This window comes from Pseudorca crassidens, chromosome 16 (genome assembly GCF_039906515.1).
Source record: "Pseudorca crassidens isolate mPseCra1 chromosome 16, mPseCra1.hap1, whole genome shotgun sequence".
NCBI classification, from domain to species: Eukaryota; Metazoa; Chordata; class Mammalia; order Artiodactyla; family Delphinidae; genus Pseudorca; species Pseudorca crassidens.
Window position 1 is genome coordinate 47,731,287 of NC_090311.1, and position 13,934 is coordinate 47,745,220.

A 13,934-nucleotide genomic window follows, 5' to 3' on the forward strand; every position below is an offset into this window, starting at 1 on the left:
CTAGAGACACATACAGACTGAAAGTAAGGGGATGGAAAAAGATATTCCATGCAAATGGAAATCAAAAGAAAGCTGGAGTAGCAATTCTCATATCAGATAAAATACACTTTAAAATAAAGACTATTAGAAGAGACAAAGAAGGACACTACATAATGATCAAGGGATCGATCCAAGGAGAAGCTATAACAATTGTAAATATTTATGCACCCAACATAGGAGCACCTCAATACATAAGGCAAATACTAACAGCCATAAAAGGCAAAATCGACAGTAACACATTCATAGTAGGGGACTTTAACACCACATTTTCACCAATGGACAGATCATCCAATAGGAAAATAAATAAGGAAACACAAGCTTTAAATGATACATTAAACAAGATGGACTTAATTGATATTTATAGGACATTCCATCCAAAAACAACAGAACACATTTTTCTCAAGTGCTCATGGAACATTCTCCAGGATAGATCACATCTTGGGTCACAAATCAAGCCTTGGTAAATTTAAGAAAATTGAAATTGTATCAAGTATTTTTTCCGACAAGAACGCCATGAGACTAGATATCAATTACAGGAAAAGATCTGTAAAAAATACAAACACATGGAGGCTAAACAATACACTACTTAATAACGAAGTGATCACTGAAGAAATCAAAGAGGAAATAACAAAATACCTAGAAACAAATGACAATGGAGACACGATGGCCCAAAACCTATGGGTTGCAGCCAAAGCAGTTTTAAGAGGGAAGTTTATAGCAATACAAGCCCACCTTAAGAAACAGGAAACTTCTCAAATAAACAACCTAACCTTGCACCTAAAGCAATTAGAGAAAGAAGAACAATAAAAACCCAAAGTTAGCAGAAGGAAAGAAATCATAAAGATCAGATCAGAAATAAATGAAAAAGAAATGAAGGAAACAATAGCAAAGATCAATAAAACTAAAAGTTGGTTCTTTGAGAAGATAAACAAAATAGATAAACCATTAGCCAGACTCATCAAGAAAAAAAGGGAGAAGACTCAAATCAATAGAATTAGAAATGAAAAAGAAGTAACAACTGACACTGCAGAAATACAAAAGACCATGAGAGATTACTACAAGCAACTCTATGCCAATAAAATGGACAACCTGGAAGAAATGGACAAATTCTTAGAAATGCACAGCCTGCAAAGACTGAACCAGAAAGAAATAGAAAATATGAACAGATCAATCACAAGCACTGAAATTGAAACTGTGATTAAAAATCTTCCAACAAACAAAAACCCAGGACCAGATGGCTTCACAGGTGAATTCTATCAAACATTTAGAGAAGAGCTAACACCTATCCTTCTCAAACTCTTCCAAAATATAGTAGAGGGAGGATCACTCACAAATTCATTCTACGAGGCCACCATCACCTTGATACCAAAACCAGACAAGGATGTCACAAAGAAAGAAAACTACAGGCCAATATCACTGATGAACATAGATGCAAAAATCTTCAACAAAATACTAGCAAACAGAATCCAACAGCACATTAAAAGGATCATACACCATGATCAACTGGGGTTTATTCCAGGAATGCAAGGATTCTTCAATATACACAAATCAATCAATGTGATACACCATATTAACAAATTGAAGGAGAAAAACCATATGATCATCTCAATAGATGCAGAGAAAGCTTTTGACAAAATTCAACACCCATTTATGATTAAAAAAACCCTGCAGAAAGTAGGCATAGAGGGAACTTTCCTCAACATAATAAAGGCCATATATGACAAACCCACAGCCAACATCATCCTCAATGGTGAAAAACTGAAAGCATTTCCACTAAGATCAGGAACAAGACAAGGTTGCCCACTCTCATCACTCTTATTCAATATAGTTTTGGAAGTTTTAGCCACAGCAATCAGAAAAGAAAAAGAAATAAAAGGAATCCAAATCGGAAAAGAAGAAGTAAAGCTGTCACTGTTTGCAGATGGCATGATACTATACATAGGGAATCCTAAAGATGCTACCAGAAAACTACTAGAGCTAATCAATGAATTTGGTAGAGTTGCAGGATACAGAATTAATGCACAGAAAACTCTGGCATTCCTATACACTAATGATGAAAAATCTGAAAGTGAAATGAAGAAATCACTCCCATTTACCATTGCAACAAAAAGAATAAAATATCTAGGAATAAACCTACCTAAGGAGACAAAAGACCTGTATGCAGAAAACTATTAGACACTGATGAAAGAAATTAAAGATGATACAAATAGATGGAGAGATATACCATGTTCTTGGATTGGAAGAATCAACATTGTGAAAATGACTCTACTACACAAAGCAATCTACAGATTCAATGCAATCCCTATCAAACTACCACTGGCATTTTTCACAGAACTAGAACAAAAAATTTCACAATTTGTATGGAAACACAAAAGACCCCGAATAGCCAAAGCAATCTTGAGAACGAAAAATGCAGCTGGAGGAATCAGGCTCCCTGATTTCAGACTATACTACAAAGCTACAGTAATCAAGACAGTATGGTACTGGCACAAAAACAGAAAGATAGATAAATGGAACAGGATAGAAAGCCCAGAGATAAACCCACGCACATATGGTCACCTTATCTTTGATAAAGGAGGCAGGAATGTACAGTGGAGAAAGGACAGCCTCTTCAATAAGTGGTGCTGGGAAAACTGGACAGCTACATGTAAAAGTATGAGATTAGATTACTCCCTAACACCATACACAAAAATAAGCTCAAAATGGATTAAAGACCTAAATGTAAGGCTATCAAACTCTTAGAGGAAAACATAGGCAGAACACTCTATGACATAAATCACAGCAGGTTCCTTTTTGACCCAGCTCCTAGAGAAATGGAAATAAAAACAAAAGTAAACAAATGGGACCTAATGAAACCTCAAAGCTTTTGCACAGCAAAGGAAACCATAAACAAGACCAAAAGACAACCCTCAGAATGGGAGAAAATATTTGCAAATGAAGCAAGTGACAAAGGATTAATTTCCAAAATTTACAAGCAGCTCATGCAGCTCAATAACAACAACAAAAAAAAACCCAATCCAAAAGTGGGCAGAAGACCTAAATAGACATTTCTCCAAAGAAGATATAGAGTGCCAACAAACACATGAAAGAATGCTCAGCATCATTAATCATTAGAGAAATGCAAATCAAAACTACAATGAGATATCATCTCACACCAGTCAGAATAGCCATCATCAAAAAATCTAGAAACAATAAATGCTGGAGAGGGTGTGGAGAAAAGGGAACACTCCTTCACTGCTGGTGGGAATGTGAATTGGTACAGCCACTATGGAGAATAGTATGGAGGTTCCTCAAAAAAAACTACAAATAGAACTATATGACCCAGCAATCCCACTACTGGGCATATACCCTGAGAAAACAATAATTCAAAAAGAGTCATGTACCAAAATGTTCATTGCAGCTCTATTTACGATAGCCCGGAGATGGAGACAACCTAAGTGCCCATCATCGGATGAATGGATAAAGAAGATATAGCACATATATACAATGGAATATTATTCAGCCATAAAAAGAAACAAAATTGAGCTATTTTAATGAGGTGGATAGACCTAGAGTCTGTCATACAGAGTGAAGTAAGTCAGAAAAAGAAAGACAAATACCGTATGCTAACACATATATATGGAATTTAAGAAAAAAAAATGTCATGAAGAACCTAGGGGTAAGACAGGAATAAAGACACAGACCTACTGGAGAACGGACTTGAGGATATGGAGAGGGGGAAGGGTGAGCTGTGACAAAGCGAGAGAGAGGCATGGACATATATACACTACCAAACGTAAGGTAGATAGCTAGTGGGAAGCAGCCGCATAGCACAGGGATATCAGCTCAGTGCTTTGTGACCACCTGGAGGGGTGGGATAGGGAGGGTGGGAGGGAGGGAGAGGGAAGAGATATGGGAACATATGTATATGTATAACTGATTCACTTTGTTATAAAGCAGAAACTAATACACCATTGTAAAGCAATTATACCCCAATAAAGATGTTGAAAAAATAAAATAAAATAAAGAAAAACAAACCCAAAACATGTAGTCTAGGCTCACAAGGAGCTCAAAATCAAACAGAAGAGGCAATCTACATTTAAAAAAAAAAAAAAAAAGATGTGGTATATATTACTCAAGAAATATTACTCAGCCATAAAAAAGAATGCAATTCTATAATTTGCAACAACATGGATGGACTTACAGGGTATTTATGCTAAGTGAAATAAGTCAGACAGAGAAAGAAAATACTGTTGTGTTATCACTTACACATGGAATCTAAAAAATAAAATAAATGATTGAATGTCACAAAACAGAAACAGACTCATAGATGTAGAGAACAAACCAGTGTTTGCCAGCGGGAAGAGGGAAGCAGGGAGGAGCAAGATCCAGGGGTAGGGGATTGAGAGGTACAAATTGCTATGTATAAAATAAACAAGCTACAGGTTATATTGCACAGCACAAGGAATAGAGCCAATATTTTGTAATAACTTCAAGTGCAGTACAATCTATTAAAATTTTGAATCACTATGCTATACTCCTGAAACTAGTATAATATTATAGATATATAAAAAAACTATACTTCAATTAAAAGAAAAAAAAGAGGGCTTCCCTGGTGGCACAGTGGTTGAGTGTCCGCCTGCCAATGCAGGGGACGCGGGTTCGTGCCCCGGTCCGGGAAGATCCCACATGCCGCAGAGCGGCCGGGCCCGTGAGCCATGGCCGCTGAGCCTGCGTGTCCAGAGCCTGTGCTCCGCAACGGGAGAGGCCACAACAGTGAGAGGCCCGCGTACCGCAAAAAAAAAAAAAAGAAAAGAAAAAAAGAAAGCTCCTGTGCAGCCAACCATGCCTTCCTTGGCCCTCAGTACACGAGGTGCCTGCATCACCTCACTCTCCCTGCTCTGTGAACACTGTGGAGATTACACCACATTTCCTTGTGATTTTTTCACACTAATCCCAATCACCCTACCCCTCAAGCACAAATCATTCCCCTGAAATAAAGTTGATTACTTTAAATATCAGCACCAATGAGGGGAGCACAGTTCAGAAGTTCTTAGCTAATCTGACAACTCAGTTATGGCCGAAAGCTGGTCACGTGGAAGGGGACCATCTGTGCGGAACAGGCCTGACCTGTGGCCACTGTCAGGGTGTGAAATGATTTAGGGCTCAGGAGAGGAGAAGGTTCCACAGCTACTAATTATAGACTGAGCCTCCGGAGTGCCACCTCCCAGCTCCCATAAAGTTACAGAACAAGCACGAACACAGAAGCTCTGTTCCCCTCAGGCTTCCCTGTGTCCATAAATGTCACCACCACCCACCCAGGCGCTCTGCTCACTAACCTGCACGTCGTCCTTGACTCCTCTTTGCTCTCATCCCACATCCAGTCCACCTGCAGGTCCTGCTACCTCTGTGTCCAAACTTACCCGAACCTGGCCAGCCACGCGACAGGCTCACTGAACTTAGAATAAAGCCCAAACCCCTTCTCAGGGCCCACGAGGCCCCGCCCCCTCTCCTCACTCACGTCTTTCCCACAACAAGCTCAGCTAGTTATGCCTCAGGCCTCAGAACAGGTGCCTACAGCCCGGACCCTCTTCCCCAGACTTTTCCCTACCTTTCCCCTCATCTGGTTTCAGCTCCAGGAACACCGCCGCAGTGAGACCTTATCTTTAATGGGAATTTTCAATAACATACAAAAGTAGCAAAACTTGTTAATGCCCTTGAAGCAGCCTTCCCCTTCTTTCAGTAATTACCAATCCTGGCCAATCTGGTTTTGATGATACTCTCACCATTGATTATTGTGAAGCAAATCCCAGACATCCCATCATGTCCTGTATAAATATTTCACTTTCTCTTAAAGAGAAATTGAGTCTCTAAAGGACAGAACAGGTCACCTGCTCCTAAGCAGCTGTCCCTTCCCCTCCCTTCTCTAACCCGTCCCTTGCTTTCTGATGTCACTGCACTTTTCACTCTGGCATTTATTTTGTTCATTGTTTCTTACTTTATTGTCTGTCTCCCTCTCCAGTCCCGCAGCTGTCAGGTCCTTGAGAGCAGGGCCTCTGCTTGCCTTGTTCCCATTAAATACCAGGGCCTTTTATAACAACTATAAATGGAGTACAACTTTTAAAAAGTGTGAATCACAGTATTGTACACTTGTAATTTAGGGAATATTGTGTATCAACTGTACTTAAATAAAGTTTAAAATACCAAAATACCAGAGCTCTGCACAGCACTTGACACATAGTACATTTCAGAAGAAGGCAGAGGAGAGAAGCTGCTTCTGCCAAAGTGGCAGGTCTGCTTCCAAGGCAGACAGAAGGAGAGGGGCGGATGGGTGGACAAGTCCACTGACATTCTTCCCACGTGGTTTTCTTTTAGATAAAGCAGCCACCTTTGTGAATCAAGAAAAATTAATTTGCCCAGGACATACATTTGACAAGGCTGGACAGTAAGTATTACGCTTGGGGGCCATTTGAGCCAAGAATATCAGAAGCCACCTCTGCTGGGGCAGCACATGTCTGTCTCTGGGAGGGCTCAGGGCATCCTCCGCAACTGCCCTGGTTGACAATCCCCCGAGGTGCTCAGGGGTCCGCGGTGGCCCAGGCTCTGCTGAGGAGGGCAGGATGTGGGAGATGGTGTGCCCCAGGGCTGGTACCTTTGCTCCAGGCAGCTTTCCCGAGTGAAGCCAACATACCGTGTACATACAGAGGAGTCGGGATGGTGCCACCATACAGCCATCCCTGGTCACTTCACTCCTGGTCTTGAGGGCATCTGACCCCATGCAGGGCTCCTCACTGCCTGGTCAGCCCTCATTGCAGAGGTCAATCTCATGGTGCCTGGGGATGAACGTCCCCTACCCCTGCTGTCTGCTCTCTGGTAGCCCTGAATGGCTGACGTTCAAAGTCATTTCCATGAGGAGAGCTGTGTGCTATGGACTGAGTCAAGCGCAAGAACTGTGTCTATTCGATCTGGTGGTTACCCTCTAACTTTCTGTGCTTTAGGGAGGTCTCAATTGATTACAGCCTGGACAATGGTGTCACCTTCACAGGCGAAGACATGAAAATTGCCAGCAGGGACTGTGTGAATGACAAGGTAAGCCTGAGCCTCCCTCAGTGGATGGAGGCAGAGACATCCTGGGGAGATGAGGTGAGGGGAGCAAAGTCCCTGGGGAAGGCAGAGCACGTAGCTTATGAGACAGGCATCTCGGGCAGCACCTCACAGCCAGACAGGTGCCCTTAGCCCTTCATCAGGTTGGTAAAATTCATTGCAAATTCTTCTACAAGAGCACCGAGGTTTCAGGCAGCTGTCCAGGTCTTGCAGAATCTCTGCTCTCTCTGTGAACCAAGTATCATTGAAGGTATGTGGAAGGGACCAATTCGAGCTCTAATCAGAGTTCAGAAACAGTGCTGAGGCTCTGCCCACCCTGGACCCAGCTTGCCTCCTCCCCTGGCCTCGGCCTTGTGGTGGGGAGCTCAAGGCTCCATCCTGGATTCCAGCCGGAGTGAGCGGGAGAGGTTGCGGCACTGTGTACTAGGGGACAAGGTCCAGGGACTCTGGGACACCTGGGCCCTCCAAATCAGGGTCCCCGGCACAGGGGTCTGGAGAGTGGGAGCAGCTGTGACCATGCATTGCCAGGGTGTGTTTGCACTGCGCTGGTGTAGCAGTGGGCAGGGCTCTGGACCCTCTCATGACCATCACAGCCCTGGCCTCCCACACCTGTTTGGGGAACACCGGCTGTCACTTTGCAGATGTCATCAACCTCCCTGCGGCCACTCCTCCTTTCTCGTGCTCCTCAGTTGCCCCTCTCCACTAACTGGCTCTGACCTGTGCAGGGGGACTCTCCCCTCTGTTGCTGGGAAGCTGGCAGGGCCGGTGGGAAGGGCGGGGCTCAGCTCAGGGAGAGGAAGCTGCGAACAAAGTGCTGCTCCCAGGGGCCCTCTTTTCCCAGCTCCACAGCATCCGGGTCCCTTAGCCTGGGGCAGCCCGCCATGGGGGACAGAGCACGTTAGCCTGGAGTGAGGTTTCCCTGGGAGAAGGGACGCGTGTGCCTAATGCCACCGCCCTTGTGTCCAGTCCCAGCTGGTGAGGGTTACCGCAGTGTGACGATCCCCTGCGTGTCTGTCTCCGCTGGTCCCTGCACAACCACCTCTGGACCCGAGATTAACCTCCACGTTTCCCAGCAGGAGTCCCGCCACCGGATGGCCCCCGTCCACAGGCACATTGAGAACTCGGGAGCCGCCCGTGACTCCGGGCCCAGCACAGGGTCACCCTCAGTCCCACTCGGCGTCTCCTTTCAGCCTCCCTGTTTCCTGGGCACAGGTTCTCTCTGCCCTCTTCCCCCCCTGCTTCTCTCAAGCAGAGGCTTGATGTAGGGAAGGGCTGGGCAGCGCGGGTCCACAGATGCAGCACACATGCCCTTATTATGCACAACAACAGGAGAACAGAGTCCGTTTCTTAATCCCCCACGTGGACCTGGCCTGTGCGTGGGCTTTCTACAGCCGCTCTCTAACGCTCTCAAGTGCCCGCTCACTTCCTCACTCCACACGTGCAGACGGAGGCTCCGAGAGAGGGAGTAGCTTGGCCCGAGGTTGCAGAGCGGGGAAGTAGGGGAGGGAGGCTACGGGGAGGTGAGCAGGGTGTCCTGCCTCTGCTCTTGCACCCACACCTCTCTGGGGCCACAAAGCCCCTCCCTCACCCATCTGTGTGTCGTAGCATTTTGTGGTCCTTACAAAATCCCTGTGCTCTCAGACAAGGCAGGCAGTGAGGGCTGGGCTGTCACTCCTTGGAGGACTGGGCTTCCTTGACAGGGCCCCGGGGAGGGTCTCGGAACAGGGCCAGTGCTGGGGTCTGTGGCCCAGGGCTCCACAGTGGCTCTCTGGGTACCAGCCATGATCTCCTCTCCCCACTGTGATCCCTCTGGATGAGGCAACCTGAGGAGAAGGGGACCTGTGAGGTCTGGTGTGGGAAGTGGATATTGGGTTCACGGGAAGAGATCACCCAGGCCAACCCCAGGACATTGGCATGTGTGCCCTGTACAGCAGGAGACTGTCCCAACTACAACCAGAGTGACCACAGTGCCTACCACTGTCAGGACCAGGAGGACGACAACAAGGAGGATGACAACGAAGACCACAGTGCCTACCACTGTCAGGACCAGGAGGACGACAACGAAGACCACAGTGCCTACCACTGTCAGGACCAGGAGGACGACAACGAAGACCACAGTGCCTACCACTGTCAGGACCAGGAGGACGACAACAATGACAACGAAGACCACAGTGCCTACCACTGTCAGTACCAGGAGGACGACAACGATGACAACGAAGACCACAGTGCCTACCACTGTCAGTACCAGGAGGACGACAACGAAGACCACAGTGCCTACCACTGTCAGTACCAGGAGGACAACAACAAGGACAACGAAGACCACAGTGCCTACCACTGTCAGGACCAGGAGGACGACAACGAAGACCACAGTGCCTACCACTGTCAGTACCAGGAGGACGACAACGATGACAACGAAGACCACAGTGCCTACCACTGTCAGTACCAGGAGGACGACAACGATGACAACGAAGACCACAGTGCCTACCACTGTCAGTACCAGGAGGACGACAACGAAGACCACAGTGCCTACCACTGTCAGTACCAGGAGGACGACAACGAAGACCACAGTGCCTACCACTGTCAGGACCAGGAGGACGACAACGATGACAACGAAGACCACAGTGCCTACCACTGTCAGGACCAGGAGGACGACAACAATGACAACAAAGACCACAGTGCCTACCACTGTCAGTACCAGGAGGACGACAACGATGACAACAAAGACCACAGTGCCTACCACTGTCAGTACCAGGAGGACAACAATGACAACGAAGACCACAGTGCCTACCACTGTCAGTACCAGGAGGACGACAACAAGGACGACGACAACAACGATGACAATGAAGACCACAGTGCCTACCACTGTCACCATGACAACAACTACCGTGACAACTGTTGCCACAACCACAGTGACTACAGTTGTCACAACAACCACAGTGACTACAGTTGTCACAACAACCACAGTGACTACAGTTGTCACAACAACCACTGTGACTACAGTTATCACCCAGAGCACAATTCCCAACAATCCTCTCTTGTACCCTACACTCATCCCATCCCTGGTCGTGATACCGTTGCTGCTTGTCTGCATCTGCTGCTGCAAGAGGGTGAGTGACCCTTGCCCGCAGAGCCTGCATCCAGCCCTCACCGACCCCTGAGGGACCAGCCCCATGCCTGCCCCATGATTCTGCCTGTGGCCAGGTTCCATCAGCTCTGGGGTCCTCACACTAGCAAACAAGGCACAGACTCTGTCCTCCCATCCCGGGCATAGACACACCCTGGGCTTCTAGGGGGCCACCTGCTTCATGCTTTCACCTTCACAGGGAGTTGGACTGTCATCCCAGAGGGCTGGGAGGCAGGGAGGGCAGCAGGGGGAGGGAGGGAAGGGGAGAGGAGGAGGGGTGTGGGGAGTGTTCTCTTGTCTTCATATGATGTCAGGGCTGCGGCTGAAAACTCTACCAGGGACCAGGGGCCTTAGTCTGCCTGTCTCCCCCTTGACCCTCCACGGAGGTACCGATTCCCCTTTGATGACTGAGGAGCCTGAGGCTCAGGGAGGCACCTAGGTTGACACCCCAAAGCCCATGTTTGATCCCTTACTGCTGCCGAGCAGGGTCCTCTCCTGTCTGCATAGCTGAGCCAGAGCCTTCCATGCCCCTTCCAGCCAGTGTTTATGTCTCTTTAACATCCTAGATCGTCAAGGAGCCACCACCAGCCCAGAAACCAGAAAAAGTAAGTGGTGTGTTTCGTTGTGATGTTGTCAGCATACTTGATGCACACACTGACCTGCAGAGAGAGGCCCTCTGACATGTATGGGGAGATGCCCTCCCCCGCCCCTCCAGCTCCCACCTACCTGGGCAGAGAGAGGTGGCAGAAAGAAGAGGGTGACAGAGGGCAGGGAGGGACCCCAGAGAGGACCTGAGACACACAAAATGTCACCCGGACAACACGGTTCCCCACCTCCGAAGACAGCCTGAACCAGGGCCTTTATCACTGAATCAGCAACATGGGGTAGCCTATTTCAGGAACAGCTATGATCCCTCCTGATATAAATGGGCTTTTTCTCAATTCCCAAAAGACTCTTTGTAGACTGATCCTTCCCAGGACTGGCACAAGCATTTGGAAAAGGATCCCCAGGTTTCAGGGACCTGGTCGCCCTCCCTGGGCTCTGATGTATGCTGGGCTCCATTTCCTTGGCCTTCATCCCTGGCTCATGTCAGGATGAGGGTCTTGGCAGGGTTGGCCTTTAGGGACCGGGGACTGGGGAGGGTGGAGGGAGTCCTAACCTGACTTTGAGCTGTTGGGGACTAGGGCAGGTGAGCACAGGGACCAAGGGTCAGGTAAGGAGGCTGGCGCTGACCCGGGGTAGGGGCCCAACCCAGGGCCCATAACAAGTAGTTAGAGCAGGGGTGCCGTGTCGAGGCAGGGGGACCTGAGCCTGAGATCTGGTGGGAAACAGGGTCACTGCCTGGGCTGACGTCTACCCTGGCTGCAGTGTGGCCTGGGGAGGCTGGATCTGCCAGAGTCGGGTGAATACAGCCCTGTCACCTGCTAATGCCCATACCCCTGCCAGCCTCCGTCACATGGCACAGCCTCACGCCCAGCTTCTCCTGCAAGGGTGGCTGCCAGGAACCAAGGGGACAGGATAGAGTTTGTTGATGTTTGGAGAAGAGCCATCTTTGTAAACCAAAAGGAGTTGGTGTGTTTTTCACATGGAGGCCACTCTCCTACGTGCCGGGCGCTGCTCATTTGTCCTTGATTCTCCAGCAAACATTTGCTGACTCGCCAGTACTTGACAGGTGCTGGGGCAACAGATGTCATGGGTCTGCACCCAGGAGCTGCCAGACAAGAAAGACTGCAATTTTTTTCTCTTTCTAGAAGCCATGCCCTGTACAGACCAGGGTGATTGTCTCCTGCTGTGGGTGCCAAGAAGACAGGATGAAACAGATGGAGGTGACAAGCACCCTTAGGAAGGGAGGGATGAGCCCCTCAAGGCTGGAGGTTTGGAGGAGGGGGAGCCAGTTCAATGCACACAGACTTGGGCCTAAAACACCTGGCTTGGATGGAGATGAGCTTTATGGGCTCTGGTCTCCCACCTCTCGGTGACAGAGAACAACCAGAGACCCTCCCGACCCTATGGCCCAGGGGAGGACAAAGAGCTGAAGGCTCAGGTGCCCCCTGCCTCCAGGCAGTCCCAGCACCAGGGACCTCGCCTTGGGATGGGCCCAGGATTATGCATGTTGGGGGCTGACTCACAGCCGGCCAATTCCTGATTCTCAGAGTTGTCATCAGCTCTGGCAATCTCCTGGGTTTCAATGGCCAGTGGCTGCATGAGTGAAAACATGTAATGACAAACAGACACACACCAGTCAGGGGGGAAAAAAATGAAAAAGAAAAGAAACTTCTGAGCCAAGATCTCAACAGCATTAAACTACCCGGGAGTGCCTACGGCTCCTGTCTGCTCAGTGAGGGAGGGAGACAGCTCACTGCATTGTCCTTGAGGCCCCTGAGATGCGGTGACAAGGGCCACATGGAGGAGGGGGAGTCACTTCCCTCCCCCAGGTGACTGAGACCCCAGCTGGCAGGGGGCTGAGAGATGACAGGGACGAAGAGGGTCCCAGGTAGCGGGTCTGAGGAAGGAAGACCCCACCATCTCTGGGTTCAACTTTGCCCTCCTCCCCCTGGTCCTGCCTCTGTCGCTGTGGGATCCATTGGTCCTCCTGGGAGCTTCAAATGGCAGCCGGAGGGCGGGCCCCGCATCTCCCCTGAGAGTCAGTGTGAGGGCACGGAGAAGACAGAGCTCACCTTCCAGAGAGGGAGGAAGCACCTGCCAGGGGCTCGTTCCTGCCTCAGGCCCGGCCCCACCTTCCGCCCACACCACGTCCACGTTTTCACCGGTTCTTTGGTTTCCTCATCTCTCTCTTTCCCCCGTTTCAGGACCCTTCCCCCTGAGCAGGGACTGGGACTCTTCCCTGCCTTCTCCCTCTGAGCCCCCCAAAAGCAGGCCCTCTTCCCTCTTCTTCAGGCTCCTGCCCAGTCCCCATGCCCCCCTCACCTTGCTCCTTGAGGACCTCTCCTTGGCTACTGCATGTCTCCTCCAAACTTTGACACTTTTTTCAAAAGTAGCCCCGACCTCTCCTCCTACACCAAAAGTACCGATTTGTTCCAGAACCCAAAACAATCTGTGACCCACAGTGACGAGCTCCCAACAAACACAGAAGACTTTTAAGCCCCCTGCCCCAGGTGATGGCTGCAGTGCTGTCTCAGCCAGTTTGTGGGGACACAGCCCTGGGAAGCCATGGGAGACAGAGGGGACACCACCCATCTGGACGCAGTGTCTGTGCCTGTAGCTTCCTCACAACCACATCTGCTTTTCAGGGAAAACTGGATACTTTTTATGACTTTGTCCAGCGCTGCAGCCAGCTGCCATTGATGTGGTGTCCCCCCAGGGACATGGTAAGCAGGGCACAGGGATGCTCCCCGTGGGCTGGGGTCTTGCTTTTGCCCTTGACAGTTGCCCCTGGGACTGTGGCTCAGAGAGCCCTCTCCGGGCATCTGCCGAGAGGAACGCCCAAGGCGTGGAGACCTGGAGCTCATGAGCCTCCAGACGATTCTCAACATGGTGCCCGTGCATTTCCCCTGCGTCCTCGTCTCAAGGATGTCAGGACCTTTCTTCTCCAGAGCAATGCCCAGCAATTCCAATCTTAAGCGAAAAGGGCTGGAGAGGCCTGTTGGACTCCCGTCCATCGTCCCTCCCCACTGCCTACCTGACCCTGTGGGACTGCTGGCTGCACCCCATCCATGAGACCCTCCTG

General features: G+C 49.2%; 1 long non-coding RNA gene across 2 annotated transcripts; it reads left to right on the top strand.

Moving 5' to 3' along the window:
• The first annotated feature begins 10,037 nt into the window (after positions 1-10,037).
• Positions 10,038-13,568, top strand: LOC137208509 (uncharacterized). Of its 2 annotated transcripts, XR_010935646.1 has the most exons (4): positions 10,038-10,229; positions 10,813-10,851; positions 11,998-12,072; positions 13,498-13,568. It is a non-coding gene; the product is annotated as an uncharacterized lncRNA (long non-coding RNA). The 2 variants fall into 2 exon arrangements; XR_010935645.1 differs by lacking the exon at positions 13,498-13,568 and having other exon boundaries at positions 11,998-12,227.
• The last annotated feature ends 366 nt before the right edge of the window (positions 13,569-13,934 follow it).